General features: G+C 34.5%; 1 long non-coding RNA gene across 1 annotated transcript in view; it reads left to right on the forward strand.

Annotated features, from left to right (window-relative positions):
- LOC149033237 (uncharacterized) overlaps positions 1-15,407 on the forward strand; it is a 152,015-nt gene that overhangs the window by 44,226 nt on the left and 92,382 nt on the right. The window lies entirely within an intron of this gene.

Consider the following 15,407-nt stretch of genomic DNA (forward strand, 5'->3'; position numbering starts at 1 on the left):
CGTTTGAGCGGAGAATCTTCAAAAGAGGCCAGAACACAACGAAAAAAGGCTAGAGTGGAAGAAAATGAGTATTTTGAAGAAGCAGAAGGCATACTATATGGTGCAGGCATCGCAGAATAAGGTAAAGTCAAACTTTTTAAAAATTTGTTAAAAGAAACTTTAAACGCGTTTTTCTCGAAACAACGTTTTTTCGGTTGGCGGGCATGATATCTCCGAAACTATTCAACCGATCCTTCTGAAATTTTAACTACATATTCTAAACATGAATGGCTATCTCGCATGCTATAACCAAGTCAAAATATTAATTTTTACTATTTTTTTTTTTACAAAAAAGTGTGAAAAAAATCGTTGATTTTTTTATTTTTCGAAAAATGGATATCATTTTGTTTTGTTTTCATAAAAATTGATAGTTTTAGCATACCCGATGCCATTGTCATACTGAATTTAAAACCGTTTAATTTTTTTTTGTTTTAGATCACCCGTTCTCAAATTTCGATGCACGCCAACAGCATACCTACTTTTGAAGGGTTCACGTTTGTCAGCCATTTTGAATGTCAAAAATGTTAAAAACAATAAAAAAAATTTTTTTCTAGTACTTCTAGAGTTTATTTATCATACCCAACAACTTTCATATGTATATGTATCCAACAAAGCCTAAAAAAAAATCGTGAAAATAGCCCTTTTTTCGGCGTATAAACTAGAATAAACCCTTAATATCAACAAAAAAGTTGTTTGGCGCATGACCAGTGTACTACGTTTCTGTTTCATCGTCAGTTTTCTTCGAACGACGAGAGATGTAAAAACGATATTAAAATAAGTATCAAATTTATTTCGCGTATACATGTACGTGTTTGTTACTTTGCAAATGATATACATATGTAGAGTTAAGCTTATCGAAAGATCGGTTTCTCGATCATCTAATGCAGTGGTTCCCAAACTTTTTTGTCCTATCGCCCCCTTTCCTAAAAAAATATTGCTTATTGCTTTCTTAATTTCTTAATTTTGTTTTTGAAGTGAAAACTTCTTTAGAATGGGAATGATCTGAAAAGTAGATAAACGGAAATGGAGCTATGTAACGAAGCTATGTAATGAAGCTATGTAACAAAGCTATGTAACGAAGCTATGTAACGAAGCTATGAAACGGCTGCTATACTAAATAATGAGAGAAAAAGAGACAAACATATAGGATTTAGCCTGCGAGAGAATGAGACGGAATATAGCTATATAGTTTTTCCTATTCTCGGTCTCCTCTTTATGCTATGCTTCGTAGTTATCGCTCCTGGTTGTATATGTATGTGTTTGTGTGCGACTGCATACTACAAAGCGTAGACACGTATTCTTTCGATACTCGAAATGTTTGTAAGTACGAGCGATAGAAGGGTAAAGGATAAACAGAGATAAGCACGTAGGTATGCGACAAAAGTATAAGGTCCAAATCAACCGACGGTCGAAATAAATAAAGAAGGTGCGTGGTCTATTTCGTTCAAACGTGGTATTTCTTTTCTATTTAAAAATGTTTCTATTTTATTGAAAAATTAATATTAAATTATTTATTTCGCAAATATTGTAATTAACAATTACGAAATATATAGAATATAATAATTGTATTGTCTGCAATATTTTACAAAAAAATGAAATGATTATCAGATACATCAGAGAAAAAAAATTAAACAACATTGTAGAATATTTTTCTTATAAATATCCAAAGACATGTTTTTTAATTATAATGTTGCGTATTTAGGAAATTTATACTAATTTTTCAATAAAATAGAAAAGTTTTTAAATAGAAGAAACTAGACACGTTACAAAAACAAATAAACCTTATTTACTTTATATTTCCAATAAGAATAAAATAATATAACTTATTTTACAAATATAGAAAAAAAATATAGAAAATAAATTTTTAAAAAATTTTTTAATATTATAAAATAAAACAACGAAAATAGAAATAGATTTTAAAATCGTTGTAATTCAAAACCCGATGAAACGAAAAAGATACTACCACAATTGTTCCCTTCTTTAACAGCATCTACAGTTATTAGTTACAACACAAAAAGAAATACTTGTGTATGCTAACCCATGATAAAGATATCTCACATTCACAGAAAGTGTGAAAAGTGTAAAAGAAAAAAAAATTCATCTACCTGAGTTTCAAAAAAATATATATTATACTAGGGGTGCCCCGGCCACGCGTTGCTGTGGCTAATAAATATATAGATAGATCTGAATCTACGCACATAACATTTATCTTCTTTTTCTCTTTTTTCTTAATATCGAACCAACTGCGCATGAGCCGTAACATAAGATCACCTCTTACTTCACATCATATAATTTTACATTGTCTGAATATAGGCACATAATATTTGTCTTTTTTTCTCTTTTTTCTTAATATCCTTTTAAAGGAAAAATAATTATGGTGAGTCACCCTTATCACTCAGGGGTATAAGAAATATACGAAAAACTATTCTCATACCTACCGAATATACAGAAAAAATTTCATATAAATCGGTCAAGTCGTTTCGGAGAATAAGAATAACAAACACTGTGACAGGGGAATTTTATAGAGATAAGATTTACTTGGATTAGGACGGCGTATCTTTCTGTCAACAAATATTCTATAATTTTCGTCTCTATCTATGGCTATCGCATTTAGCATTCCATCTTGATGGATATCATTTTAAAAATATTAGTTTTTGTCAGCTACCTACACCCTAAGGTCGGTTTCTTATCATGAGAAAAGAATTATAAAAAACAGAGAAGTTCTGTTGAAATTCGATCTACATTTATTATCTTTATTATGGAGGAGATAATATTCATGCCTATAGTTTTTTTTTACAACGTGTCATATCTTTTCTATTTAGAAATGTTTCTATTTTATTGAAAAATTAGTATTAAATTCTTTATTTTGCAAATATTATAATAAATAATTATGAAGTACATAGAATATATAATAATTATATTGTCTGAAATATTTAAAAAAAAAAAAAGGATTACCAGATACATCAGAGAAAAAGAATTAGAGAATACTGTGGAATTAATGAGGAGCAGCTGACAAATTCCATTCAAAAGCAAGTAAATTACTGTCACATTTTTATATTTTGCTTCTTTATAAAATATATTTGATACCTAAAGATAAAATATGTCTATTAAATTTGATTTTTATATGAAAAATATCCAAAGAGATGTACTGACCCATGCATATATGAAAATTATATTATAAATTATGATATTTGCGTATATAAGAAACTTATAGTAATTTTTTAATAAAATAAAAACATTTTTAAGATGTTGAACGCCCAGCGTGAATCGGTGGAGCTTACCACGGAGCTGAAATCTGAGACTTGTAGTGTACATAGTACGATTCAATGCATTTTTTAGATTTTTCGTTGTTTAGATCTTTATTTAGACGAGAGTATTTAGAAAAATAAGTTTGTGGTCCAAAGAATAAGGACGAGATATGTTATAAATAATAAGGGTCTCGAAGTGTAGTAGGCTACAGAGTTGAAAAAACATTTCTAGAGAATGTCTTTATTAGATCTTTCATTGCATTTTACCAGAACCTTCGTTCAGTCCAGCAGTATTTTCCATTTGTTTTTCGTAACGTCTTTATTTCATCTATCCTAAAATGTTTGTTATATAGCGCAAGAATGTAGATGAAAACGGGAAATAGAAAACCATACTAACAAAAAAAATTTTATACCTGAGTTTCACAAAAAGGATTTTTTATATTTACTTAGTTTACGACGAATTATATTTTCCTCGATAAACATCCAACGATTTTGCTGTCTATCTATGACTATCGCATTCAGCATTCCTCTTTTATTGCTTGAATTTGGAAAAGTGTAATTTTTATCAGCTATTCAGTACACCCAGAGCTCATACCGGTGCCCTTTGTTATATATGGTAATAATATTATAATAAATAAATCCTATAATTATCTTAGTCTTGATAGTGTGCATTCGTCTCATTCTCTCGAAACTTAGATTTTTGAAGGTTTCACTTCTAACACGTGTGATCTGCACACATGATTTTTTTTTTAGTAACTGAAAGTAAGGAGTAGTAATTTTAGTAAATGCACACAAATTTAATTGCACACCCGCACACTTAAAATTCCAGTTTTTACCTGTGATGATCTTGTTATCGCCCCCCTGGACCGCTTCATCGTCCAAAAGGGGGCGTTATCGCCCACTTTGGAAACCACCGATCTAATGTTTTGTTTATATATATCGTTGCTTTTCAATTACTAACACAGAGGGTCTCTGCGTTACATTGTGGAACACTGCCAAATATTGTAAAACATCGTTAAATGGAACAGCGTAGTTGTCGCAAAATAACACTAGAGTGCATTTTATCGCTTTTAATATTTATCTAAATCTAATTTATAAACATAACCTTCCAATAAGTTGAATTACTTTGACAATTTGCAGGTCAATAAATTATTGTTTTGTAATAATAATAATTTTATTTAATAATAATTTGAACTAACTATAATTTCAAAGTAAGTATTGTTCAATTAACCAAATATAAGCATTAAGTAGCCGAACCGAATATATTTACTGTCAACACAAGTATTATCTAAATAATAATTCAATTAATAAAACAAAATTTATAACATAATTGTTATTTCTTGCAGATGGAAGAAAATAGAGTTATTTTGGTATTGATGGAAACCATCTCATTTAGTAGTAGTGATTGTTCTATAAGTGATAATAATTCAAGTTTTTGGAGCACTTAATCGTCAAATGATAGCTGGACAAATGATAATAGCAATGATGATCTAATATTTTTTCCATTATTAAAATACATAACTACTGGGAATAATAGATGCCGAGTTGAAGAATATATGCAAGTAGTCGATATGTGGTCAGATTTGGAATTTAAAGAGAACTTAAGATTACCAAAGAGTCTTGCATTGCGGCTAATAGGTATTAATATTATTAACTAACGTTCTCATTTTTCTCTTACAATATACGCTTTATATTAGTATTTCAATAAATACTTAATTTTATTTCAGAAGACATCAATACTGTGTTTATATTTCTAATTCATTTTTCAAGAATCTCATAATCTTCATAATCAGTACCCAGTGAACACAAGACCTTCATATGATGTCATACGTAAGTCATAAAGTCATCTTCAAATTTTTTCGTACACATGACGGAACCCAGTGAACACAAGACCTTAAAATGATGTCATACGTATATCATAAAGTCATCTTCAAATTTTTGAAGTGAAAAGTGACTTTATTTATGACCTCAATACTAAGTCATATGTTCTGACATAAAAATGACGTAATAATTCCATCATATTCTTACAGCAAAAAACGAAAGGTTGAATTTTTTTTTTAACTTTGTATTTTGAGACTATAAATTAAGTATATAATATTGTAAAATTGTTTAATTGCATTAATTTAATTAAAAAAAAAATTATGTAAAAAATTTTTTTAATTAAATAAAAAAAATAGAAAACTAACTCAGCTTACTCTGGGACTGGCGGGGATAATCGCAGATTTAGACAAAGTTTTTTTCTAGAAAATAAAAAAAAATGAAAAATAGCGAACTTCGAGAAAATAACGGTTTTTCTCAAAAAATACGAAAATTTCATGGATTTTATAATTTTGAAATTTTTTTGAATTTTTTCCGGAAAGTACATTTAAAAACAAATATTTAAAAAAAAACGTTCCAATAGTTTGAATTTTAAAGAAGTTATAGCCATTTCAAAGAAAAGAGCCATTTTTTCAAAAATAAAAAATTTTTTTTGGGTTTGGTAAAAAAATTTGAAATAATTCTGAAAATTGTTTTTCATAGGGTAGTATAGGATAAAAAATTATCAGCCAAATCGAAAAGGGTCGGGGTCAAAAATGACTGATTTAACGTGAAATGCCCCATATATATCATCAAACTTTCATGTGTACTGATTTTTGTCTCTGAATATCTTTTGAACGCTTAATTTAATCTCCAAAACATAAGACACCATTTTTATAGAGCAGTTATTTTCCTACAAAAATATGTAGTGCGCATCTTATAATAGTCATTTATTGTTGAGTTATAAAATTCATAAACAAAAATGAAATTTGTCTAAAAATCATCAAATTCATTCAATATCATTCATTCAATATCATTCAAATGGTGAGGTTTACGAAAAAAATATAAGATATTTTTTTTGTAGAGCATTAAATTTCCTAAAAAATTCTTCCAGAACATTTTTCTGTACAATCAATTAATGATGAGGTATGAATTTTATTCTATTGGACTGAGAAAAAAATGAAGAGCTGCGATGCGGAGGATTTTCCTATTAAAATTAAGAGCTCATATTTTGTTTTTTTTAAGGTGTCTAGCAAACCCATTTTTCCGTAGCACTTGTAAAAAAAAATAATTGATTTTTTTGACCCGCCCTAATAATATATATATTTTTAAAAACGTTGATGGTAAGTCAACTTATAAGTATATATTTTCAGTGCATTAAATTAATATGTCTAATGGTTATTGTACCACCGGTGGTACACGTGGCACGGAACGTGTTAATTATAATTTATATTATTAATTTATGTTATATTTTATTATTTAATATTATTTATTAATTATAATTAATAATATTTATTAATTATAAATGGATTAGTAATATAATGAAAATTAGCACAAGTTTGCATGGCTCAGTGAGGCAAATCACCATCCAGTAGTAATTTCCATCCAGTAATCGTATGTTCCCGAGTTCAAATCCCGGGGGTTACAAAAAATATTATACGTCATATACTAGTAAGAAATTCGGCAACAACTAGACATATGTAATGACATCATTGCTTTTTTGTTCTTTTGTTTCGTCAGGTTAGCTTAACGTCATATTTATTACGTAAAAGTCTTACGTCAATAAGTGTGAAATGAGTCACATGTGACTCATATCTGACTTATATCTTATGTAAATCATGACATCGCGCAAAATCATTTTGACGTCATTTTGACGTAATTGTGTTCACTGGGTAGTTTCATCAATAACAGCTCTTGGATCTTTTGAGACGTCATCTACTAAAAAAACAAACTTTATAGAAATTGAAAATAATTTGCAATGCTTCATTAACTTTAAGAAAATTTATTATTACCGTCGTAAAAGAAATTGTTATCATCTAAGAATATTGTATCACCTTTATTAATAGAATCGTGTTTCGCGGCATTATCTGGCCTTACTTGACTATTGCAATGTTTGCATTTAAACATTTCTATAAAATAAAATAATTAGCAGTTAAAGACACAAGCTCCCAAGGAATTTAATTTATTTTCTGTACTGAACCAATAATAAATTGGTAATTAATAATTATATAGGAATATCTCAATTCAACTCTTACTATATAAGTAAAATTAAAGGATCATACGAGCCCGCCGAAGGCGGGCGAAGTTCGATCAGAATTATATAATGTCTCATTCTCGCGATTACAAAACACGTAGTACCGCTGCTTGCGCTGCGATGTCACCACAATTTCAGAGTATCCAGGAAGAAGAAAGGAGCGCCACCGGTGGCTCTCCCTGAACTACGCCCTCGTGTCGTAACGCTCATATTCTTTAGAGTGTAATATCGAGGGAAAATAATAAATTCTCAACCGGGTGGGGGTATTACCAGGGTGGGAAGTAATCCTCTCGAATGAGACATTATATAATTCTGATCGAACTCGCCCGCCTTCGGCGGGCTCGTTTGATCCTTTAATTATGTGATGTCTCATTCTCGGGATTACAAAACACATAGATGTTCAGAGTACATATAATCAAAAAGGGAACGAATTCTATTATTTTCCCCAGTCACATGCCCTATTTTTACAAAAACACAGTTTCAGCCAAATTGGTATCTGCCTCTCGTAAGGGCCGATTATAAAATCTTGCAAATACTTCTGAAGATTTTGACCACCCTGCTGTAGACTTAATTACATTAATATCTAGACCTTTTCTGCACGCTGACGACGTTGACGCGTGTCTTGTGCTATACGCTGTGAACTCTTTACTCGCTCCACTATCAGATAGAACAGACTTAATCCACCTACTTATTGTCTGAGACGAAGCGTCATTGTGTGGTTTCTTCCAAGTTACTAATAATTTTTCACAATTCTTCCTCAGGTCCTTTGTCAGTTCTATATACTTTAGTACATGACTAACGATGCAAAGCTGTGACTTTTCTTTAAACGTTGGTACTTGCAGTAGTGGTTGTTTTACACCCTTTTTTGAGGTCTTAATTAAATCTCGAATTTCTATTTCTAATCCTGTTTTTGTTTCTTTTACGTCATTTAATCGTATGGCAGCTAACGTCTGCAGTCTGTGACCAGTTCCCAAGGCTAACAGTGTAGCCACTTTTTTGGTTAGTTGTGGTAATTCTAATGACTCAACTGGACTCCACTTTTCCAGAAAATCCAATACTATTTTGGGGTCCCACGTTCTGTCATATTTAGCTTTCAACGGCCGTTGCTTGAAAACACCTTTGAAAAATCTATTCAGTAGTACACTAGAAGTCAAACTCGTCTTGGCAATCAGAGATATGGCAGCTCTCATTGAATTGAGTGTGCCATAAGAAGCTCCTGCTTGAAACCTATCAGACAAAAAATCTAACTATTCAGACTCTGAGACCTCATAGGGGTCTCGTCCTCTTTCGTTACAAAATTGCCACCACAGCTTGATAGGCTTGGAGTACTGTTTTATGGTGCTTTCTGTCAAGGACGACAACATTATCTCGGAAGTCTGAATTGAGAGGCCTATTTGCGCGAACGCTGTCCGGATAACTTCCCGGCAACCAGAGCCATTTTTCGGAACAGTGGATGATGTTGAGTCCTACAAGGAGACAAAAGCAAATGTTTATTAGGGTTAAAGACAATTGGTTCTGCTATTAACAGAGATTCAAAGATGGGGAACAAAGGTTGAGTTGTCCAGAATGGTATAACTACAATGCCTTCTGCTTTTTCCTCTATGATCTTCTGTAATACCCGAGGTATCAGCGCAGAGGGAGGGAAGGCGTAAAAATACCTCTCACTCCATTCTATGGTAAATGCGTCAACGTGAGATCCTTCTGGATCTTTGTACCAAGAACAAAATTCCTCACATTTTGCATTTATTCTTGTAGCAAACAAATCAATTATCGGTTTGCCGTACGTCTGAACTATCCTTAGGAAGGCAAACTCTGCAAGTTCCCACTCAGTATACATATTAGTCAACCTTGATTCCTCGTCCGCCTCTGTATTCTCCTTAGATGGGATATACGAAGCAAAGACCCATAAATTTCTTGCTTCGCACCATTGCCAGATTGTTTTGGCTAGTTTATTTAAATGTGGGTATTGGATACCACCCATGCGATTCACGTAGGAAATCGCTGTAGTATTATCCATTCTCAGGAGAATTCTGCAAAGAGAAAGGTCAATAGCAAAAACTTTTAACGCTAAAAAAGCTGCCAGTAACTATAAGAAATTAATATGCAATTCTCTTTCTTCGCCGGACCAAAACCCATGTGATCGGCTTCCGTCACAAGATGCTCCCCAACCTGTCCGCGACGCGTCTGAATAGATTGTTCTTTCGTATTGGTGAGCTCCAAAAGTGTTTACCGAAGAACCAATATGTTCTTCCCACCATGCAAAATCCTGAGCTAGATTTTTACCTAGTTGGACTTTTCCTTCATAATCATCGTCATTTTCTAGCAAACCCAGGTATTTTACTCTTTCAAAATTTTTGGTATATAACCAGCTGTACTTAATTGCTGGGCAGGCTGTTACTAAACTGCCAATAAATTTCGCCAATTCTCTAATCTTGCACTCTTTTTTCTCTCGCATTTTTCTAGTGAGTTCCAAGATCTCTACCCTTTTAATTTCTGGTAACTCAAGTGTCAACCGTTCTGAGTTAATGCAGAACCCCAAAAATTGACACTTTTTGCTAGAGACCAAAACACTCTTCTTCCTATTTATAATAAACCCCAAAGATTCGAGCAATTTAATTGTTCTTGCTATATTCTTACTGCATGATGGTAGATCAGGGCCAATGCACAATATGTCGTCCAGGTATGCTACTGACAGAAACCCACGTTTACGTAAATAATTTAAGATAGGTTTTAAAACTTTCGTAAAGACGAATGGAGCTGTAGCCAAGCCAAATTGCAGACAGAGAAATTCGTATAACTGAGAATTGAAGCGAAATCTTAAAAACTTTCTGCTAGAAATATTCATGGGAATTAAGAAATAGGCATCTTCTAAGTCTATGTTTGCTAAGAAATCTCCCTGAGAAAGTATTTTTGATACTAGTTTAATGTCCTCTAATTTAAAGTGAGTTGTCTCAATAAAAGTATTCAAGTTCTTTAAATTTAATATAAATCTCTTCGAACCATTTGTTTTGTCTACTAAAAAGTACGAAGATACAAATTGGCTCTCTATATCAACGCAAGGTTGAATTGCACCGAGACTTAATAACTTATCAATAGTATCCTTGCAGTCTTTCATATCTTGCAGGGAATTTATAAAACCCTTTGGCTCAATTACTTGATATACTGGTTTAACAAATTCAATCTGATAACCCATTATACAACTTACGACAAAGTCATTATTTGTGATCTTTCTCCATTTGTTTTCAAAGAACCTTAACCTTCCTGCCTTTGATGGTACCTGTCCACCTTTACAATCGACTTTGTAGACTTAACTCTTTCAGATAAGTCCTCTCCAAACAAGAATTTATCAGGTTTTGACTTTTCTAGGACCTCCTTTATATTTCTTTCTATGCCAGGTAGTATAAAAGACCGTCTCGTCATAGCTTCCCGATAATGAGCTTCTGCTAGGAGTTTTCCAGCATCCGAAAGATACAGCAACAGCTGCATTCTATTTACTCCTTCTTCATCTTCATCGAGCATTAGCGAAATACCCTTCCCAAGAGCCAACATTGCTGATCCAATAACTCTTTGAACTCCACTAGCATATCTGTCTCTTTTTAGTGCAACCTCCTGCATTGAAGCTGCAACCTCCGGGTTTAGAATCTGAGCTTCCAGATGACAATTACTAGCCCGTGGGTATTTCGTCAATAGCTCATTCTTAAGTTCCTTTTTCAATCCGCTACTTAAGTAGTTTGACCAGCGGGTTGCTATTTCTGGGTGTAAAGTCCCAACTTGTGAATCGTCTGCTTAAGGATCTTCACCTAAAATATCTAAAACCTCCGCCTCCAATCCCGTGCTATCTTTTTCCGAAAGGTTTTCCTTTCCTTCAGACTCCCTGACCCTTTCAGGCGTTTTGGAGTCATCAGTAGACTCGGAGTCTTGAGGTGGTCTGTTAACAGGTGGCGCTTCGGTTGTCGACGCCCCTAGCGGCAAGTTTATTAACTGCTCTCTTTCTGTCGGTAAGGAAGTGTCCTTGCTGGCCGACTTTTCTAACCTGTTTGTAGTCCCTATAAACAAAATGCGACTAAACAGTTATGAATCGCATCTCGTGCACGCACTAACGCAATCTTATAAAACAATATGTCCCACCACTCGTGTGGACGCATTGCCAACTTTGTAGACCAATATGTCCCCACACTCTTTATTATTTTTTTTTTTTTATATATGTCCCACCACTCATGTGGGCGCTTCTTTAGGCTTAGCACAATATGTCTCACCCAGTGCTGTCAGATCGTGGGTAAATCTTACCCTCTCCCTGTGCCACTGGGATTGCACACAATGAAAGTTTTCCATGTCCGTGTGTTTGGGATGTCGAGGAAAGCCGAGTGTAACCGAAGTTAGCGGGCACGCCGGAGTGGCACACTATGAAAGCGACTCGTGTCGTCCGAACACATGGACACGAGTCGCTTTCATAATGTGCCACTTCGTGGCCAACCGCCAACTTCGGTTACACTCGGCTTTCCTCGACATCCCAAACACACGGACATGGAAAACTTTCATTGTGGGCAATCCCAGTGGCACAGGGAGAGGGTAAGATTTACCCACGATCTGACAGCACTGGTCTCACCACTCGTGTGAGCGCATTGGCACTGTTAGAACAATATGCCTCACCACTCGTGTGAGCGCATTGCTATCTTTTCTTTTGTTTTTTTTTTGAGCAATATGTCTCACCACTCGTGTGAGCGCATTGCCATTCTTTAGAACAACAAAAAAACCAAGCTTACCAGACGATCGTGTTAAAACCTGTAATGGCGCCACGCTATTCTGGACGCCATGCAAAGCTTCCTCCAATTCTTTTATTTTTTTCCACATTCTCAGCGCAAGCAGCGGTACTACGTGTTTTGTAATCCCGAGAATGAGACATCATATAATAACAATGTTTTTTATACGACGATACTATAACGATACTATAACTATTAACGATATTAATAAAATGTGCCTTAAATAAATTACGAGGTTAAGTAATGTAATTGTCACTTGTTTCTTCAAACAGTTTATTTTGTTTTTTTTTAATACCAATCTGAATAATTAAAAATCATAGGCAGAAGAAAAAATTCTTTTCTTTTATGTTGGTAATCCTGGGTAAAACACTGCAAAACACGACTTTTTCGAGTGTCGAACAGAGTACATCTGTGTTTTACAGTGTCGTTGATGGAAAGCGCTTTTCGAACACTGCGTTGCACAGTGTCGCTTTTTGGTGTAATTGGAAAGCAACGTATATATACACATCTCACTCCTCGGCGGTTGTTTACATTCGACTTTTTCGTTTTTTTTCTATTAAGAATCTCGTCACCTAACTGGTAAACACATTGACTTTCGTGTTTGTTTCTATAGTGATTCGGTGTTCGTAGAAATAAATTGCGTAAATGTTTTCATAATCAGTCTTCTTAGAATGCCGGAAGATGTAGAAAAGTATCAAGTTTATTTCGCGTATATATACATGTATGTGTTTTATTGCTATGATATTCATATCTGCGCAAGAGTGTGTAATATGGGGCATTTCACGTGAAGCGGACAATGAAAAAAATGTGAGGTCGTGGATTTTGTTCATAATTAGCTTAATTGTACTTCTATGAGACCTCAATAATTGTACATCATTATTTTTTTTTTGAAGTGAAAATTTCTTTAGAATAGGGAGTGATTTGAAAAAAATGAAACGCGGGCAGGTCAGGCAACGGAGCGGTGGGCTTTTAGGCAACGACAACGATATTTAGTAAAAAGAGAAATAGAGACAAACATATATGATTCAGCCTGCGAGAGAATGAGACAGAATATAGCTATATAGTTTTTCCTAGTCTCGGTCTTCTCTTTATGCTCTGCTTCGTAGTTAACGCTCCTGGTTGTATATGTGTGTGTTTGTGTGCGGCTGCATACTACGAAGCATGGACACATATTATTTCGATACTCAAAATGTTTATAGGTAGGAGCGATAGAAGTGTAGAAGAATAAACAGAGATAAACACGTAGGTATGCGACAAAAGTATAAGGTCCAAACGAACCGACGGTCGAAATAAAAAAAGAAGGTGTGAAGTCTGTCTTTGTAAGCTGTATAAGTGGCTAAGTCGGTGTGAGTCTGGTAGGTAAATATATGAGTGTCATTTCTTTTTTTTTTCTAATTTTTTGAAGTGAAAACTTCTTTAGAATAGGGAGTGATTTGAAAAAAATGAAACCGTGGTTCATGCAACGAAGCGGTAGATGCCGAGGCAACGGAGCCTGTATACGGATAGGCAACGGAGCCTGTATAGAGCCTAAATTCATCAATTAAGAGTCCTCTGGCAATTTCGTATATGCTATGATGTTGAGAATAAAGGGTTAGGTTCAGGCTTTCATTGGCTCAAACACGTGGTTGAGCCAATAAAAGATGCGAAGCTTTATTGGCTCGTCAAGGAAAAACCTTGTGGCATAAAAACCCTGAATGATATTTGTAAGATACACTGATGAAAATCTACCACGGGGCGTTGTTACGCGGGAAACTGGATTTCGGGAGAAAATTATATAATGAAATGATCTCACCTCTCGCACTCCTCACATATAGCAATCACAACCTTAAAGGTTGTGGGGCTGAATAGGCTTACGTTCACAATCGGAAAAGTTGGGATGTTCTCTTTGTTGTTCCTTGTGAATTCTTAAGTCTTTTGTTCCTTGTGGTTTCTGTGTTCCTTAGATGCTGAAGATGTATCGTTGTAGGCGTCCGGTGGTGGAATAGAAAAGAATGGTCCTCTGAACTGGCCCAGGGCGCATATATGATGGGGGTGCGAGAGGTAGGGATGCGAGAGGTGAGGTTAGTGCTTCGATAGTCGCTTGTGGTCGTTCGATACTGTTGGAATATATAACTCAGATTCAAGAACGAAAATCAATCTCTTTGGTTCTCTTCTTTCTTATCTAGAAAACCATAGTTTATTTTAATACGTATAAACTTGCATGCTGTGGAGATCGGATGACGTCACAGATGTCGCCGATATAAAGAGCGAGTCGTATGCCTAATATGTGTGGACCTTTATTCCTTTTTTCTAGTTTATTAGAAACAGCCTTTCGGTAAAGACGTGCCATTCCTTGTGCACTTAAATATAAAAGTTTTCTGGTTAAAATTATATTTTGTGTTAATTTTCATTTATAGGAACCTAATAATCCTATAGATATTCGTTACGAGTATCGATCTAGAATCTTATATTAATCGATAGAATCGAACGCGCGCATTTTGATACAGCTAGTTACCATACGATCATTTCGGATCGTACATACTCCCCCTGTTGAGAGTATAACGATCAATAACATTCATAATAGGTGCGTTGGGCGTTCGTTAAAGTCAATTTTACAATATTGTTGGCCCGGGTCACTTAATCTATTCGATATATCATTTGTAGCGCGGGCCGCTTAACATGTTCGATATATCGCTTGCAGGGCGAGCCGCTTAACATATTAGCTAAATCGCTGGCAAGGCGATCTATTTGTACGTACAATAAAGCGCTTATAAAACTTAGACGCAAATGTTAACAGTTCGATTCAAAATATACAATACAAGAAGTTTAAAGGGTATCTAGCAACGGGCAAACGGAGGTAGCATTTTGCTTTACAATTTCGTGAGCAGCTTTCGCGGTGACTACTCGTACTACATCATTTTCTCCTGGATGTATGCTCACGATCTGGCCTAATGGCCATTTCATGCAAGGTTGATTGTTATGGCCGAAATTCCTCAATTAAGAGTCCTCTGGCAATTTGTTTATGCTATGAAGTGGAGAATAAAGGGTTAGGTTAAGGTGTAAAATAAAACACGTGGTTGAGCCAACCAAAGAAACAATGCCTTTTTTATTGGCTCGTCAGGGAAAAGCCTTGCGGCATAAAAACCCTGGATGTTACTTGATTATACAATAAGAATGCACCACGTGGCGTACCACGAGGGAGAATACCGTCGATGTGAAATATATATATATTGGAAAGATCTCACCTCTCGCACTCCGCAAATATAGCGATCACAACCTTAAGGGTTGTGATGTTGAATAGGCTCACTTTCACGAGTCTTGAAGATGAGG

This window comes from Polistes dominula, unplaced genomic scaffold (assembly GCF_049000335.1).
Source record: "Polistes dominula isolate Pdom_NZ unplaced genomic scaffold, Pdom_raw_medaka contig_15, whole genome shotgun sequence".
Classification (NCBI taxonomy): Eukaryota; Metazoa; Arthropoda; class Insecta; order Hymenoptera; family Vespidae; genus Polistes; species Polistes dominula.